We start from the raw sequence: 13,672 nt of genomic DNA on the forward strand, positions 1-13,672 counted from the left end.
CAGCGGGGCGGACGCGGGCGCATGAGCCGCGCGGGAGTCGGGGCCCTCCGGCGTCCGGGCGTCCCGGGAGGCGGCCGCGGCGCTGGTCTGCCCCGGGCGCTACGTGCGTGCGCGCCGTTGGGAGCCCGAATGTGTGTGTGCGCGTGTGTGTATGTGCGTGTGTGTGTGTGTGTGTGCGCTTGGCAGCCCCGCTCCGGCGGGAGGGCCTCGGGGAGCGGGGGCCGGGCTACGCCGAGGCCGGGCCTCCCTCCCTCCCTCCCGCAGCCTCCAGGGCGCGCCACCTCCCGCCTGGTCCCCAGCCAGTTGGCGAGGCTGCTGTGGCAGCTCCCGCTGCAGACCCAGCGCGGCGCAGGGCGCACGCGGAGGGAGCCCGGGAGGGGCGGCCTGAGCCGCCAGGGAGGGGGCGGGGGCGGAGCAGCCGGCGGGTTTTGGCGGGGGATGGGAGGATAAACGAGGCTGCTTGGGTCCTTCTAGCCCCGCTCCCCAAGAGCGCGAGCAGCCCTGGAGGGTGGAGAGTTTGAGGGACTCGGGGTTGGGGGAGGAAAATGGGATTCAGCCCGAGATGGCAAGCTAGCAGCTTCAGGCAAATCGGGCGGAGAGTGGGGAGTAGAAGGGGAGGGGGCCATGGGCACACAGGAGCGCAGCGGCAGCGGTGCACGAGGTCTCCCCCACCCCCCACCCCTCACCTAGGCACCCGGCGCGGGAGCGTGTCATTGGCCAGGGACATGGCCTCGTGGAGTGGTAGGGTCCCGAGGGCTGCCTCGGCCCCCTGGCCTCCCAGCGGCACAGCCCGCTTGGGCCAGCACCTGCAGGCCTGAGTCGTTTCCCTGGAGAGAGCTAAGGACAGCATGGGCGGCCAGTTTTGGAGTCAGGACAGCGGGGAAAGACATCGCAATCCCCCGACCCAGTACCCTCTCTGTTGCTTTACTGAAGAAAAATAAAACAAAAACCAAAAAAAACAAAAAAACAAAAAACAATACACACACACACACACACACACACACACACACACACACACATATGTATATATAAAATCACTCTTTGGTTCCCCACACCTGAGCGCAAGGTGCGTCCTGGATGCAGCCCTGAGCCACGCGGAAGCCCCCTCCGGACCACCTGGGGTAGGAACACGAGGCTCGGGCCGGGGCGCACCTATTCCCTGCTTCCAGATGAGCCCTCTCCAGGCTTTATCTCCTTCCCATTTCAGCCTCCTTTGCCTCCTCCCCCTCCCCGCCCTCTCCGTTGAGGCTATCGAGGGGCTTTCCATTGACCACCGGCTTCCTGAATCCCGCCGGGAGCAGTGGAGCTCCAAACGGACAGACCCAAGCCTCAGAGACCCCGGGGCTCCCCTTCCTCTCCTGACCCCAGCCAAGGAAGGGATGGAGATGGGAAAGGGTCGCCTGGCGGCGGCTTAGCAGCTGGCCAAGGGGTGGCTGGGGAATCAGACCTAACCCTCGCGCACCTCGCGGGCTCCAGGAGACCAGCCCCTCTGTGGGTCGCCCTCTGGAGCGGTGCTCCGGCTCCCCGGCCTCAGGGACCCCGGGCCCAGCGGGTCTGGGACCCCAGTGCTTCACCGAGGCCCCCCAGCTGGGACGCTCTGCACCCCACTTCCAGGGCTCACGGGTGCCCACCAGGGAAGGGGAGCCCGCGCTGTGGGCTACGTCTGAGCCGTCAGGTCCTCGCTGGGTCTGCGGGCGCGGGGCGAGGGAGCGGGGAGCCCCACCCCGAGCAGGCACTCTCCCCAGATTCATTTTGGAAACCAAGGCCCCCGCGCTCGGCAAGTGAGCCTGGCTGCCGGGTGAGTCACCGCGAGCGGGCGACAAGGATTCCCAGCAGCTGGTAATTAATTGCGCCGTGGCTCAGCCCACGACGGAACCCCAGTCAGGCCTCCCGCCGCCCTGGCAGCGGCGCCACCCCTGAGTCACAGCCGTCGGGCCTCCGCGCGGTCCGGAAGCCGCCTGCCCGCCTCGGCGCCGCCAGGGGGCACTGGACTCCGACCCACGGGGCGGCCGCGCAGCCGGCCTCGCTGCGGGGAAGTCCAGGCTGTCCCCGCGGCAGCGCGGGCGGGGGAGGGGCGCGCCGGCAGACGCCGCGCTCTGCAGAGCCACTTCGATTTGGTTTACGGAACTCCATTTGCATACAGCCTTTCAGGAAAGCGCAACCGCTGTGTGCGTACTGGAAGGACCTCTGAGATGAATTACTCCAAACCCCTTGTTTGACAGATGGGAAAACTTCCAGCAAGACAGGATCACGTGCCCAGGATCCCACAGTGATTCCGATGTGGAGCCAGTCCTGGAAGCTTCTCCCTGGCTTCTGTCTAGCGGTCCTTCGAGGACCCCCGCTGCTTTATGGCCCCAAGCTTAAGAGTGCCTTGAGTGGCCACCTACCAGCCCCCAGACGCTGGTTCTTCCTCTCTTCCACCTGTGGGAATAGACCCGTGGACTCAGGTCCTCCCAGGCAGTGTCTGAGCCTTGAAAGCAGAGGGTTCCTGGTCCGCCCGCCCACACCCCACATGTTACACCTTCCAAGGCTCTGGACCTGCGGGTGGAATGGGAGCTCCTCGGAGCAAAGCCCGGGGCTCAATCAAGTATCTTCCCTACATCCCTGGTATCCATCCCGGATGGTGTGTGCCACACGGCAGCCCATAGAGTCTGGCTGGGGGCAGTGCCTCTGGATGCCTGCCTCCCTCGCAGCCCCTGTGGGTCTGGGTGTCCCAACTCTAGCCCCACCTGGAGATGGATGTGGAACTGAGGTGTGGCCAGAGTGCAGAATTACCCAGGGCCACGATGATTGGCTGGACTTGGACGTGTGAAGTTGCACCTCAACCAATCAGAGTCCTCCTCTGGTTGGTTATAAAGCTGTCAGCAGATAGGTGACCTGAGGAGGGAGGCGGGTCCTTCCTGACTCTTTGAGAACCCCAATGCAGGCATGTGGCACACATGCAAGCCACCCAACTGGGGTGGGCAGGTACATTCTCTTGTGGGCTTAAGCCCACAGTTGGTCCCAAGCCTGCCCAGTGTTGCTGGTGCCCATGTGCTGTGTTCACAGCCTGTCTGTGCCCTCCAGCAGCCCCAACATGGACCTCCCTTGGACCTCAGTTTCTGTGAAAACAGATGTACCTTATTAGCTAATAAAGAACATCATGGTTTTATAACTCTATCTGCTTGCTGCCTACTTGTTTGTTTCGTTCTTTACACACAGTGGGTGTGCCTGCAGCCCCTGTTCTTACCCAGAGAGGCCCACCAGTTTATCCTGGTCGCACAGTAAGGGAGGACCCAACTCCCAGGTCAGTGTTTCTTCCACATCACCGCAGTGTGTCTGGGCCAAGGCGGGCTGTCTGCTTCTCCACAACATCCTGATTCCTTGGGTATATTTAACTCTTTGTCACATTAATGCCCACATCTTTGAAAAAGGTAGGGGTGCCCATTTTACAGATGGGGAAGGCTAGAGAGGCAAGTGGGGCCATAGGTGGGTTCACTGATCCTGGTGTACAGCCTACCCTTCCCTCCACCTCTGCCTGGGGCAGACATTGCTCATTGATCCCAGCACTGTCTTTGGCTGGGGTCTATAACAGCTGGAGAATCTTGCACACAGGGGTACACATAAGGCCATTCCTGGACTTAACGCTGACCGGTTTACTTTCAAAGAAGGTGAGGCACCAAGGAGTCCAGTGGCCCCAAATCACACAGAGAGGCTGTGATAAGTCTCCCCTTCCTCAGTGGCCTCCCTGCCAGAAGTAGAGATTCCTCACTCTGCTCCTAGCTGATTTCTCAAAGCCAGTGACATTTGCACAGTTGATGGTAGAGTTGATAACTTTAGACTTCCAGCAGTGTCAGATTCCAGAGAAAAGCACTCCCAAGACAGGCAGCCATGCTCATCCAGGGGTTCCCAGCCTCCTCTTCCGAATGTGAACAAGTGTGTTCTGTGGTTATACAGTTTGAGAAACATTGGGTTAAACAGGGCCAGGTGCAGGACTTCTCAGAGCCTTTGTTCTGCTAACAGGCATGGTGACCCCTAGATGGGAGTGCTGTGAGCAGCGTTTCCCAAACTCATTCAGCTGCAGCATCAGGTCCTGAGGACTGTGCTTTGGGGAATTGCTGGGCCAGCCCAGATACATTTACTGGGAGGCAGGAGGTCTTGTTCTGCTTCTGGCTCTGCATAGACAAGCCCTGCACCAGTTCTGGTCCTTCAGCCACCTCACTGGCCCTGCTGCCTGCAGCTGAATCTCGTGCTGTCTTCTCCACCTGCCACCAGGGCCACCTTCTTAACAGGCTGACTCTTGGTGAAAACTGTCCAGGAGCCTGTGGGTCAAGTCTAAGCTCAGCCTAGCATTCCCATCCTGATATCTGGCCTCCATGACCTCTCTCACCCAGCCCCTCTTCCCCATCTTTTAGGATTCGGCTCTGGCAGTCTCTCCTCCAGAAGTTTCCCTGCCCCTACAGGCTGGACTAGACCCCTGTGTCCCTGCATATACTCCTGGCAGAATACTTCTATCACAATGACTCATTTGAGGGACTGCCACTCTCCCCCAACAGACTGTCAGCTCCTTGAGGGCAGGGGCCACATCTGACCCAACCTGGCCACAAAGGGCCTGCCACACAGTAGGTGCACAATGAATGTTTGATGAGAATGAAAGAACAGGGTTTGGTTCAATCACCAGTCATCGCTCCTTGTGAGAGCTCTCACAGGAAGGCAGAAGTAGATGCAGGAGAGCCAGGGAACACAAGGCTATGCATATGGCAGAGATGGCCCAGGCCATGACTGAGAGAGTCCCCAAGGTTTAGGCCTTGGCTCTAATGTCTGTGGGTGTCCAGTATAGTGAGGAGGGAGGAAAAGGAGCAAGACAGACAGAGGTGGAAGAGAAATAATAAAGCAAAGAGAAAGAGGCTCAAATGGTGGAAAGAGAGGGGAGTGGGGCTACAGGTGGGCTCACTGATCCTGGCATACAGCCTGCCCTTCCCTCCACCTCTGCCCAGAGTAGACATTGCTAATCATTCCCACCACTGTCTCCGGCTGGGGTCTATTATGGCCCGAGAATCTTGAACACGGGTACACATAAGGCCATTCCTGGACTCAGCACTGACCTGATTCCTTTCAAGGCCCCAGCTGAGAAGGCAAAGGAGATTTTAAACCCAGTGTGAGAGAAGAGAGGAGCCAGGAGGGAGTGGCAGTGATGGTATATGCGGCACGGAGAAAGGAGGCCCCTGTGTGCTGATCCAGGTGAGTGCATACGTCTCAATCACCTGCTGGATGTGGAGTCAGAGCTGGCACATTCCCTGCTCTAACTTGAGTCTTCAGGATAAGACTCAGGATAAGACTTCAGGATAAGACTGTGAGACTGTCACTATCATTCCCACTGGCCAGTGACAAAGCCAAGGGTCTCTGAGCGTACAACAGTCACTGTGGGAGGAGTCCTTTGAAAGGCACTGCCTCTGCAGGGCCAGGAGTTGGGGAAAGGAGTGTCCTTCTTCACCGGGCACAGGCCACAAAGGTTTGGGCCAGTGTGGCAACCAGAAGACTGAGATGGAAGACGGAGGGGCGACCCAGGCCCCGGTACACAGTAGGTGCTCAGAACTTGTTTCATTGGCTCCCTGATAAATCCAAAAATGGCAAGAGGAGTCCCCAGGACTCAGTTAGTGATGAGGTGAGCGCCAGGAGGAAGGGAGGCAGGAATCTGGCTCAGAACTTCTGAGAGACAAGGGGCAGAGCCAGTAGTGGAAGAGGGGAACCGAGGCCAGGCCTGACTGAGCTCAGGTGACCTTTGAGTTATTAGACCTCTAGCTGCCCAGGAAGTGAGTGGGTGACTTGTGGACATGAGCCCAAACTGGATGGGGTCTCTCCCTTAGATGCTAAGCCCTGGTGGTCTTCCTGGGCATTTTCAAGCTCAAAGCTTCTTGGTGTGCCAGGGGGTGTCCTTGTGGCCACATGGGCAAAGGTGCTGGCATGGCTGACGCCCACACTGCACAGGAAGAGGATGGGAGGCGGAATCGGGCCCAGAGTGAGGCGGATCTGCCCCAGAGCTAGGGGACTTTTAAGAGCAGGGATTTCATTTTAATAGATGATAAGCAGATCATTCCTAGACGCAAGATCACATAGCAAAGGAGGGAAAAGCCAGGCCAAGACCCCTCCTTCCCGCTTAAGCCAAGGACGCCCCCCCACCAAGCTGCACACATGCACTTGCCCTTGCTTTATTAGAGGAAATCTGATTAGTGGATATCAGGCTTCTTAATGCAGCCTGAAACACTGCCCATCTCCACGCCTGATCCATAAATAGCTGCATTGCATTCCCCATGGAGCACAAGCGGCTGCCAGGATCAATCGGACAGTCTGCAGAGGCTCTTCTGGCCAACACATCCCAAGAGGGGCTGCAGTGGGTATGAAACCTACATCACCATGAGGGTCTCATTAACTGAGGTGAGGCAGGGTTGATACTCCGGGGATACCCTGCTGTTCCAAAGCAAGGGGGTGGGGGGAGGGCGTGGGAGGACAGTGTATGTCTCTGCCTACAGGCTCTCACTGCGATCCAGGGCTGGGATAAGAAGCTGGGCCTCTTGGGCAGCACGGAACACGTCTCTGTCCCCAGCTCCCACTCTGGGTGCCCTGGGCACAAAGCAGAGGCTGCTAGGCCTTTGTTGCTCTGATTAATAAAATAGATGTGGAGACAGCAGCATAGTGACTGGTGGCCAGGAAATGGCATTGGTCCCCTTTCCCTCAGTCACCTACCCCCACCCAGTGCCCAGAATAATAGGACATTCGTAGTAAGGGGATGTTTGTTGGACCCAGCTCTCCTGTCTTCTTAAAAATAAAGATAAAATAAAATGTGCTCTTAAAAACAAAGATCACAGCGTGTTGAGACCTCACTAGCTGTGAGGCCAGGAAAGCCACCCAGTCAGGTCCCCTTGTCTTGCACTTGGAGATGAGCTGGGATTCCCCTGCAGGGCTGCTGAGGTTGTGGAGCCGGAACACCTGTAAAGTGTCAGCACAGGTGAAGAGCCAAAGCAAGGCCTGGACCCCAGGTCTGAGGACTCTCCCTCCACAGCACAAGCCCATCCCTGAAATGCACGCCCAGCACCCCCAGCTTCTCTATCACCAGAATCCTTGGCTTTCCCCAGATGATCTCTGGAGCCCCCTTGGGCTGTGGGATGAGCATGGCTTCCCAGTCAGGCCCAGTTCCAAACTCGATGTGGTCACTTGTGCCCTGTGTGACCTTGGGTAAGTGAGGGACCCTTTCTGTGCCTCTTTCCTTGTTGGTGAAACAAGGAGGAAGAGCCGGTCCCCTGCCAGGTGAAGTCATGATACGAGGCCACACAGCTCTGGCAGAGGCCCGGGTGCCCAGTGTGCACTCAGCCAATGTTGATTCTCTTCTGAGTGTAGAGGGCATGCTGCCCTCCTCTCTCCACCTAACTGCCCGCCAGCCAGGGAGCGGTGCCAGCCGCCACACGCTGACGGTGGAGACGCTACTACACAGCCAGCTCCCTCCCTGCGGGAGCTAACTTTAGCCCAGTCACGTGCAGCATTAGTTGTGCCTGTGCCGAGAGTTTACAGATCCCTGTGGAAGGTGTTTAAATATTTTTCCTTTTCAGAAGCCTGGTTCTCGCCTCTGCCATTTTCACCTTTGTGTGGCAGAAGGTATTTTTGCAAATGTAGCCGAGGTGGCAGCAACTTCGCAGCGTGATGCGGCGTCCCTGCACACGCCGTTGCTATTTCGGGGATGCACAGGTGTATCATTTGTATCATTACAGGCGCTGTCAACTCCCAGAGAAAGGGAAGAGAGGACTGGGTGCGTTCAGAGGCCCCCAAAGGCCCCCCCAAGCACTGGCGCTGTCCCAGGATGCCTTCCTGGACCCCACGCTGTTCTGAGCCATGGCCTTAAGAGCTCTCCACTGCAACAGCATCTGCCCTCAGCACTCGTCACTGTCACCTGGAGCTTCCTAAGGGCAGGGCCTGTATCCGATCCATCTATGTCCCCCGGCATCCAGCACAGCACCCAGCACAGGGCCAGATAACATTTACCAAACTGAATTACCTCCTGGTGGCCTCTGGAAGTACACGGGCTTCAGAGAGCCTTCTCTGCTTCTGAGCTGCTCTCTGCTCCCTTCACTTGCTGGCAACATGAGGTTGATGGGAGATGGCAGGTTTGGGAAATAGAGGCCCATGGGATCATGTCGGGGCCGAAGAAGCCCTGGTCAGCTCAGGCTGGGGGGGGGGGGGTCCCAGCAGACTTCCCGGTAGAGGGTCTGGTATTGGTCCCCAGGCAGGGAAATGGGCGAATTCCCGGCTCATACAGTTGCTGTGAGCATTGAGCCAACACAGGTGATGCCTCTAGGATGTGCCTGGCTCACAGCAGCGGCTCATCCAAGTTGAAGTCCCTTCCCATAGGGCAAGAAGGGAGGTTGCCAATTAGGCATCTTCCTCATTTGACAAATGAGACTCTGGCACAGAGAACTCTAGGGACTTGCCAAGGTAACAGAGCTAACTGTCTGTAAAAGGGGACACCATGCACCTTCCGGGTCCCCAGAACCCAGGCCCAGGCGGCCCTGAGTTCCCCAGGAAGTCTGATGCAGCTCAGAAACCCAGTTCTTCCCACTGGTATCTACAAGGGGTACTGGGGACCAGGCAGCAAAACCTGCGAGGTCCCTTCTCGCATGGAGCAGATATGCTCACGGCACAGATGTGCAACGAGTCAGTTAACCAGCAGGATAAGCTGAGAGGATGATTGCAGGGAGATGATCAAACAGAAGGCAATTATTAGGAGGCAGTGTGTGGTGTAGGGGGAGACCTCTGGGATGCACCTGTCAAGGAAGAGTCCCCAAGGAGATGGGATTTGAGCTGAGGCCTGAATGACAGAGGGAACAGCGGATGCAAAGGCCCTGAGGGCGGAAGAGCTTGGCATGTTCATGGAAGAGCAAGGTGGCTGACATGGCTAGGGTGTGGGCAGCCAGGAAAAGTGTCACAAGACAAGATCAGAGGTCAGCTTTCCTTGGCCCCAAGGAGGACAGGAGGCAGGGCTAGATTGCAATGGTTCCTGAAGGCATAGGCAGGACTGGACTTCCCTTGTGCATTCGCAGAAACGGACTCTGTGCTGTGTGTAGAGGAGGGTGCTGAGGTATGGAACACCTTTTGGATGGGTATGGGATTTCAGCACCCACATCCCTGCTGGCCTCTGGGGCACAGGGACCTGGGACCTAGGGAGCTCTCTGATAGTATTTCTGATTCTGGAGGGAAAAAGACCCCCAAGAAATGGGTGGCCAGTTCAAGCCATCATGACGGCATCACTGATGACTGTAAACATGTGCAGGTTATGGTGTGCATGGCTCAGGTTCAGCTGGGCAACAGCTGAGCCACAGCTGAGCCTCCTTTGCCACGCTGACCACCTTCACAGTGTCAGGGTCCACTCACAGGGACCAGGGGCTGCTGGGGTGAGTTTGGTGAACTTCCCACAGCTTCTTCTGACACCAGCTGACACCAGCTGGCTCCCAGTACCTTGGAACAGAAATGGGGAAGTGTCCCCATTTCTCCAGATCTCTCCCATCACCACTCCAATGCCTAAAATCTCTTTAATGGTGGCAGGTTGAGTCATGGACCCTTTTTAAAAAAAATCATGTTCCTTTTCTTCTTTTTCAGATGGAGTTTCACTCTTGTCACCCAGGCTGGAGTGCAGTGGCACAATCTCGGCTCACTGCAACCTCTGCCTCCCTGGTTCAAGCGATTCTCCTGCCTCAGCCTCCCAAGTAGCTGGGATTACAGGCACACGCCACCACACCCAGCCAATTTTTGTATTTTTAGTAGAGACAGGGTTTCACCATGTTGGCGAGGCTGGTCTCAAACTCCTGACTTCAGGTGATCCGCCCGCCTAGGCCACCCAAAGTGCTGGGATTACAGGTGTGAGCCACCACACCCGGCCCTACCCTTTCTATCTTTGATCACAAAATTAATACTTTTTTTACACAAAATTTAAAAGTAAAGTATACATTTAAAAATGACTCCAAATCCTAATGATTTTGCCTCTGGGGAAGTCTGGCAGTACCATTTTAGCGGTTGTGGGGGCCAGCTTCAGGAAACATAGACTTCACAGCCCCAAGTCAAGAGCTGAGTTCAAGGGAGCCATGGCAATGCAAAGGCAATGAAGCATTCAGGGGAGGAGATCAGAGGAGGCCCCAGAGAGGAACAAGAAACACTGATGCCCCCACCAGCCCAGCTGAGAGGTTCTGTCTGGGCCCAGAACCACCATCCTCTCCAGCAAGCACATCTTGAGTGGTGCTCCTGTTTTGGGGGCACTTCCTACGTTCCCACAGTACAGCCCAGGATGGGACCAGGCAGAGATTCCTGTCCCCATTGAACACAGGGCTCAGCCCGAGGCCAGAGAGCTGGTCTGGGATGTGTCAAGAGCAGAAGCCCATGCAACCAGTCCAGGCCCCACCTGTCCCCAACATGGTCAGCCTCCCTGGGCAAGCCACATTCTATCTGATCCTGGCTGACTCTGACATGACTCCGGAGGTACCCAGAAGGGGTAAGAGAACTTCCTGAGCATAAGGTCAGAGACGGTACCACCTCCTGGGATGTCAGGAGGCATCAGACTGGTCTCCCCTGGGTGGTGACAACTCTGCAGTCTGGAGCACTGGTGAATATCCCCCAAATCAAAGCCAACTTGAGCATGGGCACTTCAGGACCACCATGCTTGAGGGAGGAGGTGGCTGGAAAGAACACCTTTTGCAAGGAGGGAGGCGATATTGGTCAAGAACTCAGGCTGTGCCCTTGGGCAGACCTGGTTCAGATCTTGGCCCGAGCACCAAGATGTCCTGGGGTGAGGGCCCTGGACTAAAGAGCTTCAGGCTTTTCCCTTGCAGAATGGATGTAATGAAGCCTCCTTGCTAATCAGGCAGGGCAAGGGTGGATGAAAATCTATAATGTGAGCCATGTGCTGCACTAGTTCAGTTTCTGACCTTAACTCAGGAGAGCACAAAAGAGTGGGCCTTGAGTCAGATAGTCCTGGTTTGGAATCCTGCTATTTGGCTGTGGGCTGGTCACTTCGCCAGACTGAGTCTTGGTTTTCCTGTCTTGAAGTAGGGATGGGTGCACGTTTTCCTCTTGGCAGAGTTCCTGGCACAGGGAAGCACTGATTGGATGTGAGCTGGTGGTGTCTGCCTCTGTCCTTAGCCTTGAACCTCACTCTGTAGCAAGCTACTCTTGCTTCTCCTGACACAGGGGTACCAGTGACGCCTACATGCCAGCAGTCCTGGGGACTCCAAATCCAGCCAGGTAGAGGTGGTAGCAGGAGGATCAGGGCATCAGGGAGGAAGAGGGGAATGGAGAAGCAGGGGAACTCCCCCAGTAGAAGGGAAAGTGAGCAGGTGGTCAGACAGATGGAAGAAATGGCAGAGAAGGCTTAACCCAGAGTGAGGTTCTGTGATTCTGGTCCAGGTGGACACCTCCTTGGTGCTTCCACTCCAGAGTCCTCCCTCTCCCAGACTAGACCTTAGAGTTCAACAGCCTCAGGACCAGAGAAGAAAAACACATGTTCATTCTTTCTTGACACAAACAACTGTTAATCATCTATTTGGCCAATTCCTGGTCCAGGCACTGATGATACAAAGGTGAGGTGGGCACCATCCCTGCCCCCGGGAGCTCATGTTGCTGACAACATATGTTCATGTTGCCATCACCATGGCCATGGTTCATCATCAGCAACAAGGCCCCCAGGTCAGCTCCAAACACATCCCCTTCCCCTGGACTCCTTGTATCCTTGGCCAACCTGACTTTCAGCCAATGCAGCACTCATCTCTACGATGGCTTTGCCATCTCTTCTGGCATCATGGAAAGTACGCAGGAAAAAGATTCAAGGCCAGGCCCTGGGGACCACGGCTTCCTTCATCTTTCCCTCTGTCTTCACCTGGGGCCAGGCCTACATGCTGGTGTGATAGTTCTCCAGCCTCTCCCAGACCCTTCCCATTTTCTCTGAAGGCCTTCTCCCTAATCAATTTCTCTCTACTGGGTTCAACTGCATCTCAGCATCTTTACCCAGGGGCATTTGGCAATCAGACCTGAGCCCTCAAGAGCTGATAAAGAAAAATTATAACATATAAGGGGCCGCCACTCAGACAGGAGAACAGTTACACCTAGAGCAAGAGCGCCCATATCCTATAGGTTTCTGAATCACTCAGGATGGGATCGGTTATGCAACAGTAACAAAAGATGTCAAAAAGTTAAAAATCGATGGCTTAAAACAGCAAAGGCTTATTTCCTGCTCGTGTGAGTCAATGGGTGGCTTTGCAGGTAGCTCTGTTTCCTGGGGTCCCTCCCAGACAGGCCAGACTCTTCTGATAAAAGCCTCATGATCCCTGGCAGGGAAAGGGAATGTGACAAATGCTGCAATGGGTTTGAAAACTTCTGCCCAGAAATGTCCTACATCACTTCCAATCTCGTTTCCTGGCTGCAGCATATCACAGGGTCATGCCTGGGGAGTGCAGTTTGGCTTCCCACCCAGCAAAGACCTTGACCCAAGAATCCTGTCCCCAGGCAAGCTTCCCCTCACCTGGGAAGGCAAACGAGAGGAGTTTGAGAGTGTGCTGCCTGAATCACCCACATCTCCCAGCTGAGGAAAAGCCTTGGGAGAAGACTCAAACCCAAGAACAAATGAGACAGAATAGAGGCCACGAAATGAAGAGAGATGAAAAGAGAAAGACACAGTGGTGAGCAGCAGACCTTGATATGTGGATAAATCAAATCAAAATGAATAAGGATAGACCTGTCTCAGACTGCACGGCGGAAGTGCTGAGTAAGGGCTCCTGAAATAGGAGGTCCAGACTGGAAGGGAAAATTCTGATGATAGGCTCTTCATAAAAGTCATAGCTCAGCAGCCTCTAGGAGCTGAGGGGAGGGGAAGTTAGACGTTTTCCAGAGTCTCATCCTTGAAGGGGAGGGGAGAGGAAGAAAATAAAAGAACTCTAGAAGTGTCACGTTTTTAGACCAAAGAATAATAATTATGGAAGAAATAGAACATCTTGTTGTGTGAAATAGTTGGCACGTTGTTTTCAGCTAATAGTAGAGAAATCTGTGCCTGGTTACATAAGACGGAAAAGGAGGTGGCTTTGAAAGCAATGGGAGGATATGGTAGGGACTTCCTAATTAACAAAGGAGAAGAAATGGAAGGAAGAACAACTTTCAGACCATCAAAAATGAGAGAAAGGGAAAGGACAAAAAAATGGCAAAAATCAATAAAAGAATATTGTAGGAATTAGATTAATTAAAGTTAATACTCTAAATAAAAAGAAGTGAATTCCCCCATTAGAATACAAACACTGTCATATCGGGTTCAACAAGCAAAATGAGCAAAAAAAAGGTAATAATAAGCCATGCATTAGAAATACACAGAAAACGGCCAGGCGCAGTGGCTCATGCCTATAATCCCAGCCCTTTGGGAGGCCGAGGGGGACGGATTGCCTGAGGTCAAGAGTTTGAGACCAGTCTGGCCAACATGGTGAAACCCCGTCTTTACTAAAAATACAAAAAAATTAGTAGCCGGGCGTGGTGGTGTGCGTCTGTAATCCCAGCTACTCCAGACATTGAGGCAGAGGAATTGCTTGAACCAGGGAGGTGGAGGTTGCAGTGAGCCGAGATCAGACCACTGCACTCCAGCCTGGGGCAACACAGTGAGACTCTATCTCAAAAAAAG

The sequence above is a fragment of the Rhinopithecus bieti genome, unplaced genomic scaffold (assembly GCF_001698545.2).
Source record: "Rhinopithecus bieti isolate Rb0 unplaced genomic scaffold, ASM169854v2 scaffold_25940, whole genome shotgun sequence".
NCBI classification, from domain to species: Eukaryota; Metazoa; Chordata; class Mammalia; order Primates; family Cercopithecidae; genus Rhinopithecus; species Rhinopithecus bieti.